The sequence below is a fragment of the Ursus arctos genome, unplaced genomic scaffold, assembly GCF_023065955.2.
Source record: "Ursus arctos isolate Adak ecotype North America unplaced genomic scaffold, UrsArc2.0 scaffold_32, whole genome shotgun sequence".
Classification (NCBI taxonomy): Eukaryota; Metazoa; Chordata; class Mammalia; order Carnivora; family Ursidae; genus Ursus; species Ursus arctos.
Window position 1 is genome coordinate 32514303 of NW_026623008.1, and position 12742 is coordinate 32527044.

A 12742-nucleotide genomic window follows, 5' to 3' on the forward strand; every position below is an offset into this window, starting at 1 on the left:
CCCTCTTCTGTGACTGTTTGCACCTCCTTGGTCCCCCTTGAGGATCAGACTAGAAGGCAAGGCAGAGGCCTGCCCCTTTAGCTGTTGTCAGTCCCCTGAGGCAATACTTCTCCGCACGTGCAGACTCCATTCCTCACTCACGTGGCAACTCGTTAGCAAAGTGGTGACTAGGCCAGCGGGCCTCGGCTCTCTCAGTGGTCCGATCTCAGCCTAAAGGCCACGGTCTCAGAAAGGGCTTTCCTGACCACAGCTTCTGAGAAGCTCCCTCCCCAGCTCCACTTAACAACCCCGTCAGACTGTGGATTTCCTCCAGTCCCCATAGAACACCACCGTTCTCTGTCCGTGCTAACCTGGCTCTCTTCCCAGCTGGGATGTAAGACTCAGGCAGAGGCGCCTGGGCTGTTCTGATCACCTCCACATCTCTAGTACCTGGCACAGAGTAGGCACTCAGATATTTTCCCACTAAGTAATGGAGTCCTAGAAAGAAGGTGTTCTCCCTCCGGATGGGTCTTACTAAGTAATAGCCTGAAACTAGATTGCGGGGAAATGTTGCTAATTGTTGAAGCTGAGTGTTGGGCATCTGGGAGTTTATTTGACTAGTCTGGCATGTGTGTGTGTGTGTGTGTGTGTGTGTGTGTGTGTGTGTGTGTGAGAGAGAGAGAAAATTCCAATAATAAAAAGTTAAAACCAAAGTTGTTCACCCCTGTTATTTAAAAAAGCAGAGCAAGCCTGAACAGCTGACCCGAAAGAGGACTCCTAGCAACGTCTCTCTCCCCTGGGGAAAGAGAAAGGCCCACCACTGGCCGCCATAGTCCTGTAGCCCAAAGCTGGACGTGCTGCTGAGGGAGAAAATCAGTATGTGCGAGATGGTTCTCAGCATTTCTGATCACTGCCGTGAGAGTACTGATAATCTGTGGAGCGATTACATCAACAAGGTACTCTCACATTTTGTTGGGACAACGTGTGAAGTATTATTATCCCCATGCTTATTAGTTTACTGTTTGTCGCATTCAACGCCTAATCCAAATGCTTTGGAATAAGACAGAAATAAGATTCAGACCCTAACACTTGCAACTGAATTTCCATTTCCTCCTCTGGAAAGGAATACCACTTTCCGACCACAGGGGATTTATAGGGAAACAGAAATAGCAGGCGGGCACTTCCTGCCATTCTGGACACATGGTAGACACTCAATGCTAGCTCACGCACTCCTGGACAGCCAGGGCCGTGCCGTATCTTTTATAACCCCATGCACTATGGACTGCAGTACCTTGGTGCCTAATTATTTGAAATTTTTTTAAAGACTTATTTATTTATTTGAGAGAGAACACGCATATGCGGTGGGGAGGGGCAGAGGGAAAAGGTGAAGCAGACTCCCCACTGAGCAGGGAGCCCCAGGCAGGGCTTGATCCCAGGACCCCAGGCTCAAAGACAGACGCTTAACCCACTGAGCCACTCAGGTGCCCCTATTTGCTAAATTTTAGAGGCAGCACAAAAGGTCAATACAAACAATAAATGGCAGAACAGATTCTTAAACCAACACTTTCCATCAAGCAAAATGCTTTGCAAAATGCTTTCTGCAACACCAGGCTGCCTGGGGGGGGGGGGGGCTGGAAAATATACCTCTTTTTCATCCCACTGACAGAAGTTTTGCAATAAGCTGGGGCCCTCTTATTAATTCAATGTAAGCAAATAAAATGTGTTTTAATTTTGCTCTTCAGAAGCTTCCTCCCACTCTTTTCTCATTTCCTCATCTAAGAGCCCTTGTTCTGGGAAGTGCTGCCTGCCCCCACAGGAGACACCCACTTTTGATATTTGGTAAATGTGTAAAAATTAAATGTAGTTCCAAGGTCATACAGCACTCAAACGTCAGTCTCGCCACTCCGAGCCTCTGGTAACCGGCCGTGCTAGCTCTCTGGGCCTCCACAACCAGGGAATGGGCCTCCATGACCCTCCACCGCGGATTTTCCAACTATCATAACAAAAGTATTTTGAAGCCCGAGATGAAAGGGTATGATCAAAGAGGCCAAAGGTATCGGCTGCTAAGAGAAGAAAACACAAGAGATGGTTTCCACGTGATAGGGGACAGGAAACGTGTGGGCAGGAGGCGCTCGGGCCGGGCTTCCCACCGCTGCAGAGAATGGCAGGGCACAGACTATGTACAGTGGTGGTGGCCAAAGGCTTCCGGCCCCACGAAAGAGCACAGAAAATAAAAATACACCCAGCTCATAAAAGGTGTTGAGCCAGAGGCAGCAGGAAATGCTGCTACTCTGTGTATGTACCGTGGTACTCAAAATCCACTCGTTCGACATGCTGTATGGAGCACCCATGGGGAAGGCCCGTGAGAGGCATCACCACCACACAGCTGGTCGGTATTAAGAAAGGTCCAGAAATAGGAAGAGGCATCTAATGAGCAGATTACCTATTCTGGTTCAGTGCCTCTCATCTACCATGTCTTCAGCTACTTCAGCTAAAAAAACAAAAAACAAAACAAAAACAAAAAACACCAAAGAACCAGAAACTCAATTATGGGAGTGGAATGGGGGTAATAACATTCTTTTAAGCTTCAAGGAATAGTTCCACAGCTAATTCTTCTGTATATACAGAGTTGAGAACCACTGAGCAAGTCAACAGCAGCCTAGAAACAAATGAGTCACTTGTAAAATGAGCTTTTAACTAAATTTAAAGTCAAAACTCCAAAAGCATTCTAGAGGCTTTTTGTCCTGTGGCAAATGGTGAAAAGACACTGCAAAGATGAATGTTTCCCGTTGATCTTCACTGGCTTGAGTAAATTATCTCTGAGACAATAGATAATCTGATAAATGGGAACTTGCTATCTGCCCCACGTTATCTCAAGATCATTGAAATACATGAACAAAACCTGTATATTAAAGGCTCTGAAAATTGTAATGTTTTCCTTGATAAAATTCTTTTTTTAGATTGATTGATTGATTTGAGTGAGAGCAGGGGGAGGGGCAGAGGGCGAGGGACAGGGAGAGAGAATGCCAAGTAGACCCTCCCACCCCTCCCCCCCAGCACGGAGCCCGAATGCAGGGACTGATCCCACAACGCTGAGATCACGACCTGAGCGGAAACCCAGACTCAGATGCTTAAATGTTAACTGAGCCACCCAGGTGCCCCTTCCTTGACAAAATTCTTGTTCCCAGTTTACAACCGATTTGCCTCAAAGTTCACTTTTTTTATTCAAAATACCTGTTTATCAATCGTAACTAAAAATAATCTAGAAGCCTCCTGACAAAGCTATACCTGCATATGATTTAGAGCAAATGACATTGCTCAATCATAATTTTCGTGAACTTGAATCCCTAGAACTGTGAGATACACCAAAATACGAGAACCATCGCTCCAGCTCGGTGCTTCTCAAACTTGAACACGCACATGAATCACACGGGACCACGAAAGACTGCTTCAGGAGGGGCTGGGGTGAGGGCTTGAGAGTCTGCTTTTCAGCTAAGTCCCTAGGTGATTCTGCTCATCCGTGAACTCCATTCTGAGGACCAAGAACCCGGAGCAGGGCTCCTCGGCCTGGCGGCACATGAGATCAGCTGGCTGGCTTTACAAAGTACAGATGCCTCCCTCGAAGAATTTTATTTAATTGGTCTGGGATGTGACCTGGGCATTGAGCTTTCACTTTTAAGTTCCCCGAGCGATTTGAATGTGCAGCCAGGTTGGGAGAACGTCTAGAGCACGACTCATCATCTCGGTAGTCAGCTGAATTTAAATAGTGGGATTCTCCGCGTAACTTAGGTCCTATATATAGCACCAAAGATGGAAACAGGGCTGCTAGCATGATACATATAAATACGCCTAGACTTCGGCCAGCAGATCCACTGCTCTACACAAGCTGCGTCGGGACTTGTGATCTTAAGCAAGTGACAAATCCGATCTTCAGTGTCTTCACATATCTAATGAGTATTAGAACCCCCAAGACAGTTGCAAGAACAAATCAGAGAATATTTGTGCAAGTGGTTTGGAGAGGACCATTTTCTATCAACAGACATATACACGACCCTCACTTTTTGCACTCGGCTGACACTGCATATTACATATTTCACTTTTCACCACTAAAGCAAGCTGAAACAGATGAAAATGGCAGCACCCGCTCGGTGCAATTTCTAACAAAGTGCTTAACGATGCAGTTCCTGGAATGCACTGTGTCATAAGCACAGAACCACCTGTAACGAGTGAAGGATTAGTAAAGGATTACCAGCCTCAGGGAAAAGACAAAGGACTGTCATTTCCCAGGGTTGTCAGCACTGCCTTTTGTCGTTAACTTCAGATACACGTAATGAAAACATGGAAGTAGATTCATAGTTGCAAGTTATCAACTCCTAAAGAGCTCTGCAGAGGACTGAAGGGAAAGAAGGATTTTAATACCAATAAAGAATTAAAAAAAGAGAGAGAGAGCGAGCCAGAGGCACAGGAAGGAGTGGCATGGGGTTTTTTAATTTGGAAGGCAAAAAGGCTACACTTAATGGGAAGCAGAGGTCATGCTGACAAATGCTCACGACAGAGCCGCTCTAACATGGAAGCACGGGGGCTTCTCTGGGCTCTCCACCTCCATCCCAAATCAGAGTCGGGAGGGAAGTATAAATCCGAAGAAAATCCACGTGTCCGAGTTGCCATCTCTAAAGCTCTCATCCAGGGGAAATCAAAAAGTGAACCTGAAAGAAAGAAGCAGAAAGGTAAGAGAGACATTCAAGGTTTTTAAAAATGTCTTACAATACTATAAGACAGGGCCCCAAATCCTTCAATCTAAATTCTGAACCCACGAAGACAAAGACAATTATGCGGTTCCCAAATTCCAGACAGTATTGAAGCCAGACTAGAACATTTTATAAAGGTATCCATAAAAATGAATGTTCCCATCTGAATCCCAAGCACACCAAGGCAAAGCGGACCAGGAGTTGCAGGCGTGGGTTCTAACTCCAGCTCTGCGATTAAAAGGGTGCGTGACTTTATACAAGTCACTGACCTCTCGGCTCACGAACTCTTGGAGGTGGGGCGGGCTGCAACTTAGCCTAAAGGGCTTTTCTGGACGGAGAAAGCATACAAAGCGCTAAATTTCAGTTGGAGACTAGTGGGTAAAAGGAAGAATTCAAGAGAGAAAAATTCCCAATCTTGGATTTAACAAAGGACCAAAATAGAAGACCAAAATTTTCATTTTCATTGAAAGATAAGGTTATTTTTGGCAAGAAGGTGGAGGATAACTCCGAGAGAAGCAGCCACATCACTGCAGGCCACTGGAGACTGCTGTAGGCTGTGAGACGGAGGCCTGCCCAGCAAACCCAGGCTTCCTTTCTCGTCCCTCCGGGAGAGCTGCCTAGTGCCTGCAACATGGGTGCGGCCAGAAAGTGACCCTGAGCCTTGGCGGCGCCAGTATTTCCAGCCATCTGCAGCCAATTTTCTTGCAGTGCGCCCTGAAAGAACTGCAATCTTCTCTGGGTGTCATGACTTGAAAAAGACTGGAAAACACTACCTTGCAGAAGAGCTGGGCTGCCCTGGCAGGTACGAGGGCACCACCTTATTTTGCGTACTGGTTCTGATGACCCGGAGATTCTAGCATCAGAGCTTAAAGGAAAGATCTTATCGGACTCCTAGCCAGAGTGCTTTTATTTCACTAACAATGGTACTAAGAGAAATGATAACAGAACTATAGAACATTCCTACATCCGAATAGTGAGAAAAAGAACGAACAAAAAACAGGGAACAAAAAGCATTCACAGTGCCAACTAAGAACAGACCTATTAAAACTCACCTGTTCACTCCATCCAATTTCTTAAAGCAAACTCTCTGGCTACAGACTATGAACTATTAATGCATCAGTTCAAATGGCCACGGTGAGAGCAGACTAGAGCATAGGGCCATTTCAGGGAGAAGCCTTGACGCAGAATAATAAAAGAAATCCTAGGTTAGTACAAAAGTCAAGTTTTGAGCTTCTCTGGTATTAAAACAGTTAAACAAATCTAAGACACTGGGGCTGGTCCATTTAGAAGGCAAAAATGACGCATGAGATTAAGTCTCTTTGATAGTGGTTTTCAGAAAATTCTACTTAACAAAGATGTGCTCCCTTCTTTTAAGACAAAACTACATTTACCAGACAGTATTCTAAAAGCAGAGGATTTAGGATTTTTTGAAATGTTAACTCAACAAAATTGGACTATGCAACAGCTCAGAAGAATGCTTCAACTGCTAACCAGGGAATAAAGGTTTCGGGAAACTAATAAAACTGCTTCCCATGAGCTCGAGACACGCAAAATGGAAGACGCCTGCTGAGAACGTTCACATGACTTCTTCAGTCTATTTCACCCACGCAGAAAAGACCACGCCATCTGATCAGTCTGTCCTACTCATCTTAAAAGCAAGCCAGGCACAACACAAGGTTAAAAATCACTATTCTCTGTATAGATACAAAAGATAAAGCCAGACAGGGTCACTTCTATTTGGAATCTGTATTCTTCTCCGGCAATGTCTCTATCCAGACACCAGGACTGAGCAGACACACTCAAATACTGATTTTCCTTCCAATCCATTTCATCCTGGATATCCTTCCTGGTCACCCAATTAACAATGAAATTAGAGAAAATGTGAATCAAGACCATTCTGCAGAAATTCGAGGTGCCAAGCTCTAACTGAATCACAATTTCAGAAGGCACAAATCATGTGTTTCTAAAGACAGCAGGAGCTCTGCAGATCAACTGGTCTGATGCTCTCATTTTATAGATGAGGAAGCGATAACCTGGTAGTTTAATGGATCTGTCCAGAGCTGTGCTAACACTGAAGCCCCCAGCTTTACGTGGCTATTTAAACTTAGTTAAAATTAAATAAAATTAAAAATTCAGTGCAACTGGTAGAGTATGCTATTTTTTTTTTGAGCATGCAGCTTTTTTTTTAAAAAAAGATTTTATTTATTTATTTGACAGAGAGAGAGACAGCCAGCAAGAGAGGGAACACAAGCAGGGGGAGTGGGAGAGGAAGAAGCAGGCTTCCAGTGGAGCAGGGAGCCCAATGCAGGGCTTGATCTCAGGACCCTGGGATCACCCCCTGGGCCAAAGGCAGACACTTAACGATTGAGCCACCCAGGAGCCCCAAGCATGCAACTCTTGATCTCAGGGTTGTTAAGTTCGAGCCCCAGGCTGAATGTAGAGATTACCTAAAAATAAAAATCTTTGATTTGTTTATTTGTTTCTCATGTATTGAATTTGAGAAGTTCTTTGTAGATCTTGGATACCAGTCCTTTATCTGTAGTGTCATTTGCAAATATATTCTCCCATTCCATGGGCTGCCTCTTAGTTTTTCTGACTGTTTCCTTGGCCGTGCAGAAACTTTTAATCTTGATGAAGTCCCATAAATTCATTTTATCTTTTGTTTCTCTTGCCTTTGGGGATGTGTCATGAAAAAGGCTGCTTTGGCCGATGTCGTAGAGGTTGCTGCCTATGTTCTCCTCTAGGATTTTGATGGATTCCTGTCTCACATCAAGGTCTTTCATCCGTTTGGAGTTTATTTTTGTGTATGGTGTGAGAGAGTGATCAAGTTTCATTCTTTTGCATGTAGCTGTCCAATTTTCCCAGCACCATTTATTGAAGAGACTGTCTTTTTTCCACCGGATGTTTTTTTCCTGCTTTATCAAAGATTAGTTGGTCAAGGAGCTGACGGTCCATTTCTGGGCTCTCTATTCTGTTCCATTGGTCTATGTGTCTGTTTTTGTGCCAGTACCATGCTGATCTTTGTGATCACTGTAGTACAGCTCGAAATCCGGCATTGTGATGGGACATGGCAATTTTCTAAATGTCTTTGTTAAACCAGATTTCTCTTCCTCATTTATTTTGCCTACAATATTTATAGAAAATGAATTTTAATTTCCTAATCATAGTTCAATACAGCAAGAGCTGTCAGTTCCTAAGCATTCAAGATATGAGACATTCAGCGGAAGGAAGCTAGTGTGAGCATAAAATGCCCTATGAATCTTTCTCCTGGTTTTGAAAATCTGAGAGGAGAAAAAAGACACTATTTCAAGATACTATTGATTTTAAAAAGTGTACTTTTTCTTGGGAATGTGTATTATGCTTAAACTTTTTATTGAAAAAATGAATGTATGCCAGTTAAATTCAATTATAGAAGTTAATTTCCACATGGGGAAAATAAGTATTTTATGGCTCAATATTTCATGGTGTAAATAAGCTACTGTGTTACTATTTAAAATACACTGGAGTAGGAAATTAATAAATTTTAACCCACAGACTTAAAATAAACACTACATCTACGTTGTATCTTACTAAGTTGATTCTGTCCCTTGGGGAGTCATCGATTAGGAAGTGTATTTGAGTACTACAGAATCAGATCTTATCCCGAGATCTTATCTTATTAAATGTCTTTGAATCCTAAAAACACAATCATAAACACGAGTTAAGTTTTGTATCAACTAAACGAATGGTCAAAGAATTCAATTTTCTTGTACGTTGATTCTGAAACATCAAACAAAAGGAGAGAACTGGGCAATGATTGGATTACTTCAGTAGCTGGATGAAACTTCCAATAATTTTGGACAATGTTTTCAATAAGGAGAAGCATGTTCCTGGGTACTTCTGGCTTCACTTATGACTGTAATCTCATATATTTTAATAAACACTAAAAGAACACAGATTCAAAACTGCCTTGGGATAAATTTCTCAGGAGTCCTCTTACTTGCTACTGCAATAATACTGTGTTTGATTTTATAGACGTTGGACTTGTCAAATTTTATGACCAATTGCACCCATATATGTGAACATTAAAGAGCTTAAAAGGTCCACTCTATTTTCACTGCAGCATTATTTACAATAGCCAATATATGGATGTAACCTGTGTCCAAGTGGAGATGAATGGATATATAAAATGACTGGACTTAGAGGGTATCATAAGTGAAGTAAGTCAGAGAAAGACAAATCCCATATGATTTTACTTCTATGTGGAGTCTAAAAAAACAAAAGAAACAAACTAAAGAGAAACAGACATACAGATATAGAGAACAAACTGGTGTTTGTCAGATGGGAGCAGGGTGGAGATGGGCAAAGTAGGTGAAGGGTATTAAGAGATACAAACTTCCAGTATAAAATAAATAATTCTCAGGGATGTGATGCACAGCATAGGGGATATAGTCAATAATATAGTAATAACTTTGTAAGTTGACAGTATCTAGACTTCCTGAGGGGATCATTTCATAAAGCATAAAAACATTGAATCACTCTAATGTGATACCTGAAACTAATAGAATATTGTGTGTCAATTATACTTCAATTAAAAAAAAAAGAGTGGATACCAAAATAGCTTTTAGGACGAAGATATCTTACTCTTCTCTTAAATTGTTGAAGAGAGCAAAAGAAGGCTTAAAATATGAAGGTTAAAAGTTGTATTTATAAGCATGCTAGAATACATTGAAATAAAAAAGGGGGAAAATATATTGCCTTTATAACAGGTTAAATCCTGTTATAAATGAGCATCATTTCTATGGGAGTCTATTTCATGTTTTCCTCTTAATGCCTTTATTTTAAAATTTTGCGGGGACTTTTGAGTTTCCCTCTGAACAAATGGGAAAAAAGTGTTGGGTATCCTGATCCCTCTCCCCCGCCCTCCAGCCCAATAAGGCCCAGCTGGGAGGCCATTTCTGCTGCCTCTGAAATCTTGAAATAAACCTCAGAAGGAACAGCATCAAGAGTCAATGTTGAGCTAAGGCAGGGAGTGTGTCCCAGAAACCTGTCTGCTGAGCATCACTGTGCACCGCCCCAGGCGAGCTGAACATGCGAGGGCTCCAGGCTGTGGTGGATCCTGGGCAGGAGAAGCGCAGGTGCAGCAGGGAGTTCGGGCAGGTGCCGCAGGGGCTGCCGGGAGGGCCGCCAACAAACTACGTGGTGCGGCGCTGGCTTGATTTCCTGCAGGCCTCTGTGCTTGCCGTTTCCTGCTCCACTGGGCTGGGGCAGCTGGTGGTGTCCAGAGGGCCTCAGGCAAGGTGTGCCACTGGTGGAGCACACGCCGAGCAAGCCTGCTGCCTGTGTGAGACCTCGGGTGGGCGTGGACTCCTTGAAGGGCGGTGAGGCCTTCCCGAGGAACGTGGGTGTGCTTGCCGGCGGGGACTCCCGCAAGGCATGGCCTGCTTCCTGTTGAGGACTCCGGAGATGTCACCAGCCACTCATTGGGGACACTGGATCAACATCAGGTAGGTGGGCCGTCAGTGGCGGGGGTAGAGGCAGCGCCGGGTCATGGAGAAGATCGGGATCGTGTCTTAGTTCGGGGTCTGTTTGTGGAAGATCGTGGTCCCCGGGTTCTCCTCTTGCGGTGTCCCCTCTTTGTGTGCTGTTCCTGCAAGGCATGCCCTTGACGGCCCCCCATAATGGCTGGTCTTGAGTGTTCTCTGGATAGGGTTCTGGTATAGCCCCCCCTTCAACCGGCCATGTAGTTGGGGCCTGTATTGTGGGGATCTTTTCACAGTAGATATGTGTAGGGAATGAGTACTTTGTATTCCCGAACTTTGTCCTAACCTTGGGCAACCGTGTGTCAGTGACATGGCAGTGATTTTGGAGTTGTGTGGGGGCCAGACGGCAGTTGTGGTCAGTCTGGTCCAAAAAATGACTGGGGAAATAAGTTGTGGTTATTCAGTGCGGGGGTGACTAGTACTGTTTATAGGTCGTCCTAATTAAAAAGCCAAAATTCAGGGCTTCCAGAGAGTTCCTGAGAACAAGATTCAGAGAAGGGGCCAGTCTTTTAGTGTCTTCTATTTCAATTGAGACTGCATTCTTTTGGTAGGAGCATCCTATTGTCGTCATTTCAGATTCTGCAGTGCTTCCATAGTGCCTATAACATGGCGGGGGGGATATAGAAAAGAGAGAATCGAAAAGGAAATCTATGTGCCTTAGGATTAATTTCTTTAGTTTTTATTGGTGTAATACTGATTTTTGACTTTGTAGACTTTAGACATAGCCATTTTAATCAAGATATGTCTAATACCCTTTATACATTTGTTTATTCAATTCATAAATGTCAAGCACCTGCCGTATTTCAGATTACATGAACAGAGCTAGTAGTGGACAGAATGTTTAAGAACACCCATTGTCTGTGTAGTGGAATAAAAGCAAGGAAAGGGTTATAAAATATGCTGTCAGATGAGAGCGATGATAGAGATAAACATGGTATCTGAGAGCGTAGGAGAGGGAAACTTAATCCAGTCCTCATGGTTAGGGAAGGCTTACCTTATTACTTCAAGTTTTCTCTCATTTCTGAGGATTCTATATTTGTCCTGTTATTACACACACACACACACACACACACACACACACACACACACACACACAGCATTTTTAGCTCAGAACCAGTCCTGTAGTAAATGCTGAAATAGATGCTAGATCCCATAAGTGTTTCTGGCTTTTTAGAAGTATCCATGGCTCTTGTCTCATCCCCAGTCTCTGCTCAGCTCTCTGTCTTGCTTTGGCCAGCTCCATGAAATGGATGTGGACCTCTTGCACCATCACTTTAGATGCAGAAATCCCTGGATTTTAATTGTCTGGAGTGGATAAACATGCCTGTTTGAGTTGTTAGTGAAACTTGAGTGAGCAAAGTCACCGGTTTTCCCCAGCCATGGGCTTTTGTAGGGAATTTGTCATTGTCAGTGCCCAGGGGGCTATAGATTGTATTTGAGGTTTTTATTTAAATTCCAGTTAGTTGGGTGCCTGGATGGCTCGGTGCGTTAATCATCTGCCTTCAGCTAAGGTCATGATCACAGGGTCCTGGGATGGAGCCCCAGCTCAGCGGGGAGCCTGCTTCTTCCTCTCCTTCTGCCAGTCCCTCAGCTTGTGTGCTTGCCCTCTCTCTCTCCCCCCCCTTAAATAAATAAATTTAAAAATTTAAAAATTCCAGTTAGTTAACATACCGTGTAATATTAGTTTCAGGTGTACAATATAGTGATTTGACACTTCCATGCAACAACCAGTGCTCATCACAAGTGCACTCCTTAATTTCCATCATCTATTTAACCCATCCTCCCCAACCACCTCCCCTCTGGTAAGTCTCTTCTCTATAGCGAAGAGTCTGCTTCTCAGTCTGTCCCCCCACTTTCTGTTTTTAAATTCCCTTTGCTCTTTTGTTTTGTTTCTTAAATTCCACCGTAGATTTTTTTTTTTAAAGTAGGCTTCACGCTCAGCATATAGCCCAATGCAGGGCTCGAACCTAAGACTCTGAAATTGAGACCCGAGCTGAAATCAGGAGTCTGACAGTTAACCAACTGAGCCACCCAGGCTTCCCTTGCACCATAGGTTTTTAATAGAGAATCTTCTTTGAATTTTGAGGAAGTGTTTATGAAACTCACCTTCCTATTTTGAAATAAGGTAAACAAAATAGAGCATACAGTGTTTTTCAAAGTATAATTTGAAGACTGCCTACATGAAAATCACCTGGGATGCTTTTCAGACTGCAAAGATCCTGAATCCATCCTTGCTTTGCTGAACTAGAATTCTGGGAATGCATCCCAGAAATGTGCTTTTACAGTAAGCTGCTTCAGGTAATTCTAATTCACAGTCATGACTGAGAACCCCTGGATAATTGTTGACATTATCCATCTGCAGGAATAGTTGCTCTTAAGGCTTGGTTACAAGGATTCGCTTAGGTGAGAAGTCTGTCTTAATTATCCAGGATGCATTCTGAGAAATATATCGTGAGGATATATTAAATCAAAAACTGTGACCTCATAAAATGT